Genomic DNA, 15,958 nt, shown 5'->3' with positions numbered 1-15,958 from the left:
GGACACGTCATATCTGCTCCTTGAAAAAGTTCCACATTTCCACCACATCCTTCCCTGACAGCCTATGCTCCCAACTTATGCTCCTCAAATCCTGTCTTACAGCATCGTAATTTCCCTTCCCCCAATTGTAAAATCTACCCTGTTGTGCGCACCTATCTCTCTCCATAACCAAGGTGAAAGTCACAGAATTGTGGTCACCATCACCAAAATGTTCACCCACTAACAAGCCCATCACTTGTCCCGGTTCATTACCGAGTACCAAATCCAATATGGCCTTCCCTCTGGTTGGACTATCTACATACTGAGTTAGAAAAGCTTCCTGGACACACTGCACAAACACCGCCCCATCCAATCTACTTGATCTAAAGAGCTTCCAATCAATATTTGGGAAGTTGAAGTCGCCCATGACTACGACCCTGTGGCTTCTGCACCTTTCCAAAATCTGTTTCCCAATCTGTTTCCCAATCTGTTTCTCCACATCTCTGCTGCTATTGGGGGGCCTATAGTAAACACCCAACAAGGTGACTGCACCTTTCCTATTTCTGACTTCAGCCCATACCACCTCCAAAGGCAGATCCCCCTTGAACTGCCTTTCTGCAGCCGTTATACCATTTCTAATTAGCAATGCCACCCCCCCCTCCTTTTTTACCACCCTCCCTAACCTTACTGAAACATCTGTAACCAGGAACCTCCAACAACCATTCCTGTCCCTCATCTATCCACGTTTCCGTGATGGCCACAACATCGTAGTCCCAGGTACCGATCCACGCCTTAAGTTCACCCACCTTATCTCTGATACTCCTTGCGTTGAAGTATACGCACTCAAGCCCATCTCTGTGTCCGCAAGTATTCCCTGTCAGTGCTACCTTCTCCACAGCCTCCCTACATTCTTGGACATCTTGACAAACAGCTAGCTTACTTGCTGGACTACAAGTCCGGAGCCCATCCCCCTGCCCAGTTGGATCAAGAGTCAAATTTTACTGTTAGGATATTTAAGGGGGTTACGGATAGCTTAGGTATACAGCACTTTAAATCCAATGCGTATCATCCTGTATCCCAGGGAGCTTTAGAAAGGTGGCATCACACCTTGAAGACCACGTTGAGAGCAATATGTCAGGACGACACCAATGATTGGGATAAAGGTATCCCATTCATATTGTTTGCCATTAGAGATGCCCCAAATGAATCTATTCAGTTCACTCCCTTCGAGTTAATATTCGGGCATGATGTGAGAGGCCTTTCGAAATTAATTAAAGAAAAATTTACAGGACTAAAGTCAGAGATCTCATACTTAGATTATGTGAGGGAGAGATTAAATCGAGTAGGCGAGTTAATTAAACAGCACCTAAAGAGGGCACAGTGTAGAATGAAGCAGGTGGCAGATAACAGCTCTGAGTCTCAGATGTTTTCCTGAGGGATGCTGTGTTAGTATTGTTACCAGTGATAGGCGACCCCTCAAAGCCTTGTTTAGTGGTCCCTATCATACTGAGAAAATGTTGAGTCAGGTGAACTATCCAATAAAAATGGAAGGTAGAGAAAAAAGGCATCGGGTATGTCATGTGAATGTGTTGAAACTGTATTATACGATAGAGGGAGAACTGGAGAAACAAGTGTTAGTTACTGCCCTGTACAGTGAGGAATCAAATCCAGATGATGTGGATTTTGATGCACCTCAAAATAGATTTAAAAATGAAGAAATCCTTGAGGAGTTGGATAGGTTAGTAAGCTATCTGTCCCAAGAGCATAGAAAGCAGTTGGAAGATTTGTTACTGCAGTATAAGGACATATGTAAGAATCAGATGGTGAGGGCTAATGCTATTGTACATGAAGTAGATGTAGAGAATACTGCTGTGATAAAACAACACTCCTATTGGCTTTACCTTTCTGAGCGAGACAGGTCCAGATGGAGGTGGAGGCCATGCTTGATGATGATATCATTGAACCAAGCCAGAGCGAGTGGAGTTCGCCGATCATCTTAATTCCCAAACCGGATGGGACTGAATGATTCTGCATGGATTATCGGAAGGTTAACGCCGTTACAAAATCGAACTTGTATTCAATTCCTAGATTGGAGGACTGTATCGAGTGTCCATTTGGACGATGTAGTGATCTTTAGAAAGATTTGTTGGCAGAGTTCTTTGAATGACTGTAAGAATCAAACCTCGTGCTAAATTTACATAACACTGAATTCATGAAAGTAGAGATGACATTCTTGGAACATAACATCCGTCATGGAAGGTTGAACCCAATGAATGCAAAGCTGAAAGCCATCGAGGAATTTCTACAACCAACCTCAAAGAAAGAGTTGCTTTGATTCTTAGGACTCAGTGGATCCTGTTGGAAGTTTGTTCCAAACTTCAGCAGTGTAGTGGCACCGTTAACCTGTTGCTGAAGAAGAAAACAGTTTCAGTGGACAGAACCTTGCCAAGAGGCATTCGACCATTTAAAAGCCACATTAACCACCAAAACAGTTTTAGTTACACCAAACTTTTCAAAACCTTTTAAAGTCTTCATCGATGCTAGTGACATTTGAGTTGGAGCTGTACTGCTCCAGGAAGATGAGGATGGGATTGAACTGCCAGTTGGTTACTTTTCAAGGAAGCTCACCATCCACCAAAGGAAATACTCCATGATCGAAAAAGAACTCTTGAGTTGGTCCTGGCCTTACAACATTGTAGTGTGTATGTCACAAACAATGTGCCAGAAACGGTTGTGTACATGGGTCACAATCTGCTTACAAATCTTAGAACACTTTAAAGACAAGAATATAAGACTATTTCATTGGAGTCTTATGTTACAGACTTTTAATTTAAAAATCATACATGGTGCGGGTCATAAGAATGTAATTGCAGGTGCATTATCGCAGATTTAACTGATAAAGCTTAGTTGAGATTTGCCTTTATTTAATGTTATATACATATATACAGTTAAGGTTAACTTAGATTAATGGAAGAAGTTAAGGTGTACTTAAATTAAATTTATCTGTATGTTAGGGAAATGTGTTTGAAGACTAGAGAAAAGAAATGAAGCCATCCTTTTATTATGATAGTTCATTTTTTCTTAAAGGCGAAGGTGGTATGAAGATATGGGCGTACTGTTCCATTAAGAGAGTCAAAAGCTAGCAGAACTATCTTACAGCACCGAGTGTTCTCGGTAAGGTAACAATATAACACTTGATCCAAAGCTAGGGTAGCTGGTTGCCTGGAGACAAAAACAGATTTGAATTAGGCCAATCACTTTAAGTTATACCCCAAAAAATACCAATCAAGTTTGAATTTAGTATCTTGACAATATTAAAAGCCAATGACACAATCCAGTGCTTTGTGAGTATAAGACCGAGGAAAATTCAACAGTTAGGAGGAGAACAGCTACAAGACCAACAGATGTAGACTGCTAGTCAGAACTGTCTGAGAGGTACCTGTCTAGTGAAGGTGTTTGCACAGAGAGAAACATCGACACCGACCTGGAGAGCAAATCTGCGAAGAGAAAATTCGACAGCTGGCTGGTTTTGAAACTTGAATTTTTCAGTAAAACTTAATCAGGAGGTTTTATTGAACTAGTATTATAGATGGGAAAGTAAATGATAGGTCAAAGGAAGGAGGTGTAAATAGTTTTTTGCTAATTATTCTCTGTTATAGTTTAAGAAATAAAGTTGTTAAATTTTACTTTAAATAGTAAAAAGTAAAATTTAACAACTTTATTTCTTAAAGTATAAAAGAGAATAATTAACTAACGACTATTTACAACCCTTTCCTCTAACTGATCTTTTACCTTCCCACCTATAATACTAGTCCAATAAAACCCCCAATTAAGATTTACCAAAAAGTCAAATTTTCAAAATCAGCCAGATGTCAAATATACTCTTATATCTTCCCCGGTCTTCTTTTCTTCTTCTTCGGGATTTCTATTTCACAGGTTACTGATCAATAAAGGTACCTTTAAGAGATCTATTTTTCTGGGCAGTCTGCAGGTGCTGGTGACTTAGCAGTTCTCCACCCAACTGTTCAATTTTCCCCGGTCTTACACCCCCAAAGCATCGGATTGTGTCATTGGCTTTTGAGATTGTCAATATGCCAATTCAAACTTGACTGGAGATTGGTATTTTTCGAGGTATAATTTGAACTGATTGATTGAATTCCAATTTGTTTTGTCTTCTCCCGGCAACCAGCTAATCGAGTTGCTCAACCTGATGTTACATTGTATCTTGTTTTGAACACTTGGTACTGTGGAGAAAGTGAAATCTGCAGATGCTGGAGATGAGAGTTGAGAGTGTGGTGTTGGAAAAGCACAGCAGGTCAGGCAGCATCTGAGGAGGGGAGAACCGATGTTTCGGGCATAAGCAGACTTGGTGCTGTGTCAGGTAGTTCTGCTAGCTTTTAACTCTCTTAAAGGTACAGTACACCCACATCTTCATAACAACATAAACATAATGACTAGAAGGTCTTCTTCTCATATTTCTCATGTTCATGTGACTGGTACTGGAGATCACTTCATTGGTTCAATGCAATGCTCTCCTTAAAAGCCACACAGCAACCTGAAAAACTAGGCAGGCTGCTCTGACGTCGACCCCTTTCAGTTACCGTCTGTGCACTGAACAGGATTTAAAGGAGCCACTCACTTCAATAAACCACACCCTCACATATGCCTAACTAAAAAGGAACATGATTAAATGTGAACAAGATCACTCTGGAGAGTGAATTTCCAGAATCAATGGTATGGTGGAACCAAACCCTGGACTGACTGTGGAGACAGTTTAGCAGTCCCAATGTCACTGCAATTTTTTACAAGTGCAAACTTTGCAGGTGCTAGACATCCAAAACAAAAACTGAAAATGCACGATGGACCAGAAGGAGAGAAGCAAGGTTAAGGTTTCAGGTTGGTAAAAGCAAGTTTGACCAAAGACCTTACTCTCTCCCAAGATGCTGAGCTGTTTTTTATTCACTCATAGCATATGGGTGTTACTGGCTGGGCCAGTATTTGTTGCCTATCCCTAGTTTAGATTAGATTATTTATAGTGTGGAAACAGGCCCTTCGGTCCAATAGGTCAACACTGGCCCTCCAAGAGCAACCCACCCAGACCCATTTCTCTACATTTAGCCCCTCACCTAACACTACAGGCAATTTAGCATGGCCAATTCACCTAACCTGCACACATTTTTGGACTGTGGGATGATACCGGAGCACACTCACGCAGACACAGGGAGAATGTGCAAACTCCACACATACAGTTGCCTGAGGTGGCAGTACTAACCACTGTGCCACCATGCCGCCCCAAGTTGCCTTTGAGAAGGTGGTGGTGAGCTGCCTTCTTGAACCTCTGCTATTCGTATGCTATAGACAGACCAACAATGCCCTTGGGGAGGGAATTTCAGGATTTGGATTCAGTGACAGTAAAGCAACAGAGATGTATTTCCAAGTCTGGATGGTGAGTGGCTTAGAGGGGAACTTAGAGGTGGTGTTCCATGTAACAGCTGCTCTTATCCTTCTAGATGGAAGTGGGTGTGATATTGGAAGCTGCTGTGTGAGGATCTTTGGTGAATATCTGCAGTGCATCCATAGCTAGTACACACTGCTGCTAGTGTTAGAGGGGGTGAATGCTTGTGAATGCAATGCCAGTCAAGTGAGCCTTGTCCTGGATGGAGTCAGGCTTTTTCAGTGTATTGGTGCTGCACCCATCTGACAAGTGGGGAGTAATCCAATTACTTGTGCCTTGTGGATAGTGGACAGGCTTTGGGGAGTCAGGAGGTGAGTTACTCACTGCAGTATTCTTAGCCTCTGGTCTGCTCTTGTAGCCATTGTATTTATAAGATGAGTTTAGTTAAGTTTCTGGTCGATTTTAATCCCATTGAATGTCAAGGGACAGTGAACACTTCTGCTGTTTATATAGCCTTTTAAGCTGGGGGAGCAGAAATCCGAACTTTGCAGAGGGCTGAGAGATCTGAATTTCTTTTCCTTGTGTGTTGGTTATCAGAATGCAGGATAAACTGGAAAGTCATAAAGCGGCCACAGTAAATGAGTAACAGACGCTGGTGAAATGATTGCCTTATTTTACTGCCTCTATTCAGCCTACTTGGCATTGTAGAACCATTGAGAGTTTTCAACAAATATTGAGGGCGTTTGGACCATCATGGCCCAGCTGGCTACTCTCTTAGTTCCACAGCCCACACCTTTTCCTTGTAGCCCTTTCTGAAGATTATTATCTACTTAGTAGGCCTTGATCTAACCCTGTCTCCTCCACAGTCTCACTGCATTCCGGATGCCAGCCACTGGCTGTGGAATAAAGTTTTTCCCTCCCAAATGACAAACAATGATTTTGATGTGAGAATAAGATAAATAGTAAGTTTGCTGCTGACACCAAAATTGGAGGTGTAGTGGACAGCGAAGAAGGTTACCCCAGATTACAACAGGGTCTTGATCAGATGGGCCAAATGGGCTGAGAAGCGGCAGATGGAGTTGCTGCATTTTAGAAAAGCAAATCAGAGCAGGACTTATACTCTTAATGGTAAGGTCCTGGGGAGTGTTGCTAAACAAAGAGACTTTGGAGTGCAGGTTCATACTCCTTGAAAGTAGAGTCACAGATAGATAGGATAGTGAAGAAGGCGTTTGGTATGCTCTTCTTTATTGGTCAGAGCAGTGCATATAGGAATTGGGAGGTCATTTTGTGGCTGTGCAGGACATTGGTTAGGCTACTTTTGGAAAATTACATGCAATTCTGGTCTCCTTTCTTTCAGAAGGATGTTGTGAAACTTGAAGGGGTTCAGAAAAGATTTACAAGAATGTTGCCAATATTGGAGGGTTTGAGCTACAGGGAGAGGCTGAATAGGCTAAGGCTGTTGCCCCTGGATTGTCGGAGGCTGAGGGGTGACCTTATAGAGGTTTATAAAATCATGAGGGGCACAGGTAGGGTAAATAGGCAAAGTCTTTTACTTGGGATGGGAAAGGTCAGAACTAGAGGGCATAGATTTAGGATGAGAGGGAAAAGATATAAAAGGGACCTAAGGGATAGCTTTTTCACGCAGAGGTTGTTGTGTGTGTGGAATGAGCTGCCAGAGGAAGTGGTGGAGGCTGGTACAATTGCAACATTTAAACAGCATCTAGATGGATATATGAATAGGAAGGGTTTGGAGGGATATGGGCCAAGTTTTGGCAAATTAGACTAGATTAGGTTGGGATATCTGGTCAACATGCACAAGTTGAACAGAAGGGTCTGTTTCTGTACTGTATATCTCTATGACACTAAGAGCAGGTCAGTGGCTAGGAATAGTGTAATGAGTAACTCACTTCCTGACTCCCTAAGGTTGTCCACTGTCTACAAGGCACCAGTCAGGAGTGTGATGGAATGCTCCCCACTTGCCCCTAGATGGGGTGCAGCCCCAACAACACTCAAAAGGTTTGAAACCATCCAGGAAAAAACAGCCTGCTCAATTGGCACTACATCCACAAGCATCCATTCCCTCCACCACCAATGCTCAGTGGCAGCAATGTGTACTGTCTACAAGATGCACCACAGAAATTCACCCTAGATCCTCAGGGGGCACCTTCCAAATCCACAATCACTTCCATCGAGAAAGACAAGGGCAGCAGATATGTGGAACACCACAAAATGCAAGTTCCCCTCCAAGCAACTGACCATGCTAACTTGGAAATATATCGCTGTTCCTTCACTGTTGCTGGGTCAAAATCCTGGAACTCCCTCCCGAATGGTATTATGGATCAACCCACAGCAGGTGGACTACACTGTTCAAGAAGGCAGCTTATTACTACCTTCTCAAGGACAACTTGGGACAGACAATAAATGCTGGGCAGACAGTGATGTCCACATCACACAAATGAATAAACTAACTGCAACTTCTGAGGGCATGTGAAAGAAAAATATACATTACATATATAAATATAGAATATACATGAAAGATTTAGACAAAGGAATTGAATGCCATTTCCCTGAATTTGCTGGGGACACTAAGCTGGATGGCAGTGTGTGTTGTGAGGAGGATGCTAAGAGGCTGCAGGGTGGTGGACAGACTGGCTGAGTGGGCAAATACTTGGCAAATGCAATACAATGTGGATAAATGTGAGGTTATCCACTTCCATGACAAAAACAGGAAGGCAGATTATTACCTGAATGGTGGGACTATAGGGAAAGGTGAGGTGCCATGAGACCTGAAGTTGCTGAAGGTTGGCATGCAGGGGCAGCAGGTGGTGAGGAAACCCAATGGCATGCTGGCTTTCATAGTGAGAGAATTAAGGATGTCTTGAGTATTGGAGTAAGGATGTCTTGCTGCAGTTATACAGGGCTCTGGTGAGGCCACACCTTGTGTATTGTGTGCAGTTTTGGTTTCCTAGTCTGAGGAAGGACATTCTTCTTACTGAAGGAGTCCAGCAAAGCTTTACCAGACTGATTCCCAGGATGGAAGCACAGACATATGAGGAAAGACTGGATCAACTGGGCTTGTTCTCACTGGAATTCAGAAGAATGAGGGGCAGATCTCACAGACATATAAAATCCCAATGGAACTGTGCAGGCTAAATGTGGGAAGAATGTTTCCAATGTTGGGAAAGTCCAGAACCAGGGGTCATAGTCTAAGAATAAGGGTAAAGCCATTCAGTACTGAGGTGAGGAAACATTTCTTCACTCAGAGAGATGTGAACATGTGGAATTCTCTCCCACAGACAGCTGTTTGGATAGTTTGTTAGATATATTCAAGAGGGAGCTAGACATGGCCCTTGTGGCAAAAAGGATCAAGAAGAGAAAGCAAGAATGGGATACAGAGACTGCATGATCAGCCATGATTATGTTGAATGATGGTACAGGGCCAAATGGCCTACTCCTGCATCTATTTTCTATGTTTCTGTTGATAAACAGTTAAATATAAAGTAAATTAATTTGTCAAGCTGTGTATTTGTGTATTCTTTGTAATTAGTTAATTGGAATTTCAACAGTTTCGCCACATTCAATACTGTGTGCAAATCCAGTCTCCCTGCTATAGGAAGATGTTGTGAAACTTGAAAGGGTTCATAAAAGATTTACAAGGATGTTGCCAAGGTTGAAGGTTTTGAGCTATAGGGAGAGGCTGAATAGGCTGGGGCTATTTTCCCTGGAATGTTGGAGGCTGAGGGGTGACCTTATGGAGGTTTAGAAAATCATGAGGTGCACAGATAGGATAAATAGACACGGTAATTTCCCTGGGGTGGCGGGAGTCCAGAACTAGAGGTCATAGGTTTAAGGTGAGAGAGGAAAGATTTAAAAGGGGCCTAAGGGGTAACCTTTTCACACAGAAGGTGGTACGTGTTTGAAATGAGAAGTGGTGGAGGCTGGTATAATTACAACATTTAAAAGGCATCTGGATGAGTATCTGAATAGGAAGGGTTTACAGAGATATGAGCCAAGTGCTAGCAAATGGATCTAGATTGATTTAGGATAGTAGTTGGCATGGACAAGTTGGACCAAAGAGTCTGTTTCCATGCTGTACATTTCTATGGCTCGATGAAGGTTCTGGCCATGGGATGTAGTCAGTGTTCACCTTTTAAATCTCCCAGGCCTTACTCATGTGTCCTCTCCCTTTCAAATGGGTGAGAAACACGATCTGGCCAGGCACTGGGGGAACAGCAAGCAGGGAGCGGTGATGCTCCAGCACTGCACTGCTACTTGATCAATGTCAGTGCCAATGGAGGGTGAACAGTTCCTGCTGCAAGGAACTCAGAGGAGCACTTTGATGGCTGTGCGTACAGAGGAAGGGTGTGGGGTAGGCGGAGTAAAGCGCTTGGTGCACAGTCAGACCTGGCAGAATATCTGCCCTTCATGTCAAGGAACATAAGAAGTGTAGGATCTGTTAGCGGAGGATTTTGCACGGAGCCCAATTTTTCCAACTCTGATGCATAACTGTGGATCCAACCTTGATGCAGTATCAGATCATTCATTGCAACACAGAAAGCTGAAGCTGTGGAAGGTCAGCTTGCTGCCATAAAAGCTGTCTTGGTGATATATTAGTGTACTAGTGGGCAACCTATCCTCCAACAGACTGAGAGGACTGTGGAAGTACTGCCCACAGTCTGGCAGTGGTTCCATAGGGCACTCACTGAAGAAGGCAGCATTCGCCTGCCTGTTCTATTCCCATGAGTCAATCCTTTGCTGTTACCTGTCAGCCAGTGAACCCAGACTGTGGGAGCCCATGCTGAAACAGTCCATGGCTGGGCTGGCAAGGTAGAGCTGCTCAATGTCATCCACCAGGGCCATCTGCAGACTCCCCACTGATCGTCATCAGCTGTGCTGCAGTCACTAGGGTCATACTGTGTAGGAGCACTAAAGTGCACTCAAGGCCAGCACTAAAGGTGTACATTACATTTATGCAATATGGCATTATTGGAGTTATATATTGAAAGTATTCATTTAGTGGGGACTTACAGATTTTTAATGTATCTAAGAGGACACTGGTAGTCATTGATAGAAAGAAGGTAAGTTGTGAAACAGTTGATAAATGGAGAATTGGGCTTGTGGTTATTGGTATCAAATACAAGTGGGTTCTCTAACAGGCCAGTGGAAATAGGACCATCTCAGTTGTTTCCTGCTTTCCACTTCTTCTGCTGTCCCTTCATGCTTCTGCTCTATTGCTGTTCACCTTGCAGCTAGGTTTGTGGACTGTCTCTTCATGATGATGAGTTATGTCACATACAGTAGACCATGTTGAATCTTGACACTTGCTCTGCTGAGTATTGCAGCTAATTGAGCAAAACACCAGATTTTTTTTATTGATTCTCACATCTGTATTATTCAACATTATAACAGAATTATTTCATAGAGTCCTAATGGTCGATAGCAGAGAAAAAGGCCCTTCAGCCCATCAAGTCTGTGCCAGTCAAAGACAAGCCCCTAATTATTCTAATCCCATTTTCCAGCACTTAGCCCATTGCCTTGTATGCCTCTTAAATGTTATGAGGGTTTCTGCTTGTGCCACACTTATAGGCAGTGAGTTCCAGATTCCCACCATCCTCTAGATGAATAAAATATTTACTCACATCTCCTTTAAACCTTCTGGTCCTTACCTTAACCCTGAACATTGATCTCTCCACCAAGGGGAAAAATTTCTTCAATAAAGCAAAGAACCGCAGAAGCTGGAAATTTGAAACAAAAACAAAAATTGCTGAAGAAACTCAGCAGGTCTGTCAGCATCTGTGCAGAGAAAACAGAGTTAACCTTTTGAGACCAGTGACTCCTCTTCCAGAACTGTATACAATCCTCTATCTGGGGCCTAACCAAATGTTTTATGCTGTTCCAGTATAGCTTAAAATGAAACAACGAACGGTGGATGCTCGAAATCTGAAAGAAACAAAAACAGAAATTACTGAGTTAGGTTTAGAGTTAGGATTAACAATTTTCATCTACATCCTCTGGCTCCATGTACAAATTGCCACTGTAGTCTTTAATGGGCCCTACTCTTTAACTCGTTATCCTTCATGTGCTTGTAAAATAACTTAGCATTCTCCTTAATTTTACTTGCCATTATTTTTTCATGCCCTCTTTATCTTAGAAATCCCTATACAATAGCTGATTTCTGCACATGACCCTATCTTTGTGGTCTAGGGTTAAAAGTGGTAATAGGTTTTATTGGTAATTCCCACACCATATGTTTTCAGACTGTTCACAGTTTATTATCACTAAGGCATTGCTATTTTTGTACCTGACAAATCTCTAACAATAAATAACGTTGGGAATTGCAGAATTCAGTTACATTTTGGAAATCTCTCAAGATCAGCTGGTCTATATCAGCAGTTTAGAGACCATGATGTTTGCTAAAATAATTCCTCAGTTACAAAAGCAAATATTAATCGACAATAACCAGGTTGGATTTGCACGGGCAATTTATAATAGTGCTTTTTGATCAAATAACGGTGTTTCTGGAGAAAGGTAATGCAACATTTCTTGAGTAAATGGATTTTCAAGAGGATTTTGTTAAGGTACACACTGGAGTCTTATTGATAAAATTAAATCACATGGTATTAAAAAAAAACACAGCAGCAATATTAGAAATTTACTGACACGAAGCAGGGAGCAAAGATTAGTGGTAATAGGTTCTCAAACTGCAGAAAATAAAACCAGTGCTAATGGAGTTATATAATTCCTGAGAGAGAGTGGCAACAGTTTATATGTGTGAAATGAGAAAGAGAGAGAGAGGTGGAGATGGGGGAGAGACCTAATCAGATGTAAACAAACAATATAAATGATTTGGATAAGAATATAGGAGGTGTGGTGAGTAAGTTTGTGGATGACAGCAACAATGGTGGTACAGTGAACAGTGAAGAAGGTTATCTAAGAATACAAAGAGATCTTGATCAATAGGTTATAAATGGACTGCAGAGTGGCAGTTGAAGTTTAATTTGGATAAATGCAAGGCATCGGAATTTGGTAAAACAAACATGGATAGGACTTGTACAATTAATCAGAGGGCCCTGGGTAGAGTTGTAGAACAGAGAGACACAGGGTTCAAGTACCTAATTCTTTGAAATTCTTTGAAACTTATTGAAGTTTATAAAATCATGAGGGGCATAGATAAGGTGAATAGAAAAGTCTTTACCCAAGGGTGGGGGAGTTCAAAACTAGGAAGAGTACTTTTAAGGTGAGAGGTGAAAAATTCAGAAAGGACACGAGGGGCAACATTTTAACACAGAGAGTAGTAAGTGTGTGGAATGAACTTCTAGGGGAAGTGATGGATGCAGGTCCAGTTACAATTTTTAAAACACGTTTGGAAAAGTACATGAATAGGAAAGGTTTGGAGGGATATGGGCCAAACACAGGCATGTGGGATTGGTTTAATTTGAGAACATGTTTAGTGTGGAATAGTTGGAGTGAAGGGTCTATTTCCATCCTGTATGATTCTATGATTCTCTGACTCTAAAATCAGAGAGGATACCTAAAGATCAAAGAGTAAAGGTCACAAGAAGAGTGAAGCACTTTTTGTTTGTTAAGGACAGTGCTGTAAAAGAAAAGAAATTCTTTATAATTTACTACATTTGAAATACTGATGTTCATACCAAGAAATCTTCCCAACAAGTAACATTCCACAAAATTCAAACATGGGCTCAGGCATTAATCCATTTAAATTTTCACAGGTCGAAAGACAGGCATTGTGGCAGTCAGTATTTTCAAGGTTTATTGGTCATGGGAAGCAATACAAAATGTTGTTAGGTGGGGCTGAAAAGAAATATTGTGGGAAAGTTATAGACTGTTGTACAACATGTGTAGGAGATTAAAGAATTAAAGGAATGCTGAAAGATTTTCACATGCTCATCTAATTATGCCACCAATTATAGGGTAGTAAGGCAAGATTGATTGTGAACATTTTTAATTATTCAGATTACTATGTGAAGATTTCTTAATTGAAATGTTGGCGCAGCTTCTGTGAATATTAAGTACTTATTCGTGTATGTGCCAAGGTATTTTTCCAGAAATCGAATTCAGATTAATCCTATATCATAGCTACCCTGTCGAGTAATTACCTCATTTACGCAGTTCAACAGTGAGGCAGCTGGACTTGAATTACATCAACCTGGTACATCTCCTTAGGGAGCATCCAAGTCCAAGCTTTGATGTCACTGCATTTGGCCTGCTTGTAGGCCAATAGAAAGATTGCTTTTTCTTCCTTATTCTGCAACTGTAAAGACTTTGCTGTTGTCATGGTTTGGGGTCTTTCCAAATCTGTTTATCCTGCAATGTTTAGCTTCCAATGATCACCCTCTCATATATGATCAAAGTTAGCAGCATTTTTAATTACTCTCTTAGCCTGAAACTTCAGTAAGTTTTTTCAACAGTACATCCCGGCCAAACAACAGCAAATATAATTTGATAATTGCTATGACAATCCAATGGTGCAAAAACATTTCCATTCAGTCTTTGAAAACAAATAGAGGGCCATTCATTAAGCATAAAGCGAAGTTATTAACTAAATGATAAACAAGTGAACTGTGTATATATAAATTGTCATGACTTTGCTGATTAAATTATTATTTACGATAGTCAAACACAGAAAATTAATCAATCAAATGTATTTGATTTGAGCCCTAAAAGCACTTGTTGAGATTATAATGTGTGATTAACCAGCATTCATTCCTTCTGATGCAGGTAAAATATGAATTCCATGCTACCTTATTATTAATGTGATTGTAGTGTGTAGCCAGTGCTAAATGCACTATTAAATGGCTGCTTCAACAGGGGATCCAAGGTAGTAGAAGGCTAGTAGCATTTAAAACTAGTCTGTATATACTTCAAGTCAGCCAGCAGTTTTTAAAGCAGAGGGGCATTTAACATTTAATAGTTGCTAGACTGGATAGGAAAGAGGGTCTAAGCAGGAAGAACACTCACTAATAGGGTGGACAGTATGATTCAAATTCTCTGATGCAGCAGATGGACAGGTGATGAGAGGTCCTCAATTCAAACTGGGCCAGGAGGTCCTCTCCAAGGCAATCCCAGTAATCTCAACCACACAATGCAGTGCAATGACAAGTTCAATGACCTCCAGTGAGTGGTCTTGTTCAATCTTCAAATTTCATATCTACAGATGAATTCATAGCCTCACACACTGCTCATTCACCACCCATTTTCATTTACCTATCAATAACTTTACTATCATGACCAATGCTTCACATTCATTTGGGCGGCATGGTGGCACAGTAGTTAGCACTGCTGCCTCACAGCGCCAGGGACCTGGGTTCAATTCCCGCCTCAGGCGACTGACTGTGTGGAGTTTGCACGTTCTCCCCGTGTCTGCGTGGGTTTCCTCCGGGTGCTCCGGTTTCCTCCCACAGTCCAAAGATGTGCGGGTCAGGTGAATTGGCCATGCTAAATTGCCCGTAGTGTTAGGTAAGGGGTATATGTAGGAGTATGGGTGGGTTGCGCTTCGGCGGGTCGGTGTAGACTTGTTGGGCCGAAGGGCCTGTTTCCACATTGTAAGTAATCTAATCTAATCATAGCTTTACTTCACTCTCACCTTTGCATAGTTGCCCACCTCCACCCCCCTCTCAACAGCTTTATAACCATTACCACTGTTGAACAGGACAGGCATATCCCTCAGGATAGCCAGAGGTAGGAGAACAAAAGCTGCCATTCTGGGAGAAGACAGCAGGTTCAACTTCTGCAGAATGAGTGCCATTCCTTTGGCATGGCACACCATGAGTAATTTGTCGGAAGACCAATTTCTGAAATGTTGTGGTACCCTACAATCCTCTTTGAACACGGATATTCACAGCCTTGATGACACCAAATTGCTTGGCAACAAGCTGGTATGAATGGCATCGATCTGCTCTTCCAACCTCTGAGGAAAAAGTAAGCTGGTTTCCTTCAGGCTTAAGGTGGTTTTTAACAGCTATAAAAATAGACAGATTCTAGCTTTGTGGAGACTTAATGGCTTCTCCCAAACAGCTACACTCCCCAAGCTGTTCGGCTATCTTACAGCAAATCTTACTGATTAGATCTTGTCTCTAGTTATGCATCACTTTGTTCTCTAAGTACAAAGGGAGCGTATCAGTAAGAGCAGTAGAGTGTGATTGGGTTGAAAACCTGTCATGGTTGAATAGCTAGTGGTTGGCACAAAATGTGTGATATGGGTATAAAGTGTGCAGCATTGTGTGAGGGTGAATATTGGGTATTATCCTTATTTGATTGAGATTGTTCCTTGGTGAAAGAAGGGGGTTGATGTAATAAGCAGTATGTGTGACTAGTGGTGTCATTGGTAATATATGGAATTTGATGATACATTTACAGATCTTTTCTACTCAATGAGACCTTTGAGAGTTTTGTGGAACTACATACAGCCTCAGGGCTTTGGTTACCACAGTGATATTATGCTACAATGTTAAAGTTAGTCTGGAGGTTTGCTGGTCTCTTGTTCCATGGTCACATGACAGCTTCTCTGCACCTCTTCCACCAACGCTCCATTTGAGAACTCTCGAACACATTGTCTTCCCTGTT

The sequence above is a fragment of the Hemiscyllium ocellatum genome, chromosome 22, assembly GCF_020745735.1.
Source record: "Hemiscyllium ocellatum isolate sHemOce1 chromosome 22, sHemOce1.pat.X.cur, whole genome shotgun sequence".
In the NCBI taxonomy this organism is placed as follows: Eukaryota; Metazoa; Chordata; class Chondrichthyes; order Orectolobiformes; family Hemiscylliidae; genus Hemiscyllium; species Hemiscyllium ocellatum.
Note: the sequence above shows the minus strand (reverse complement) of the source record.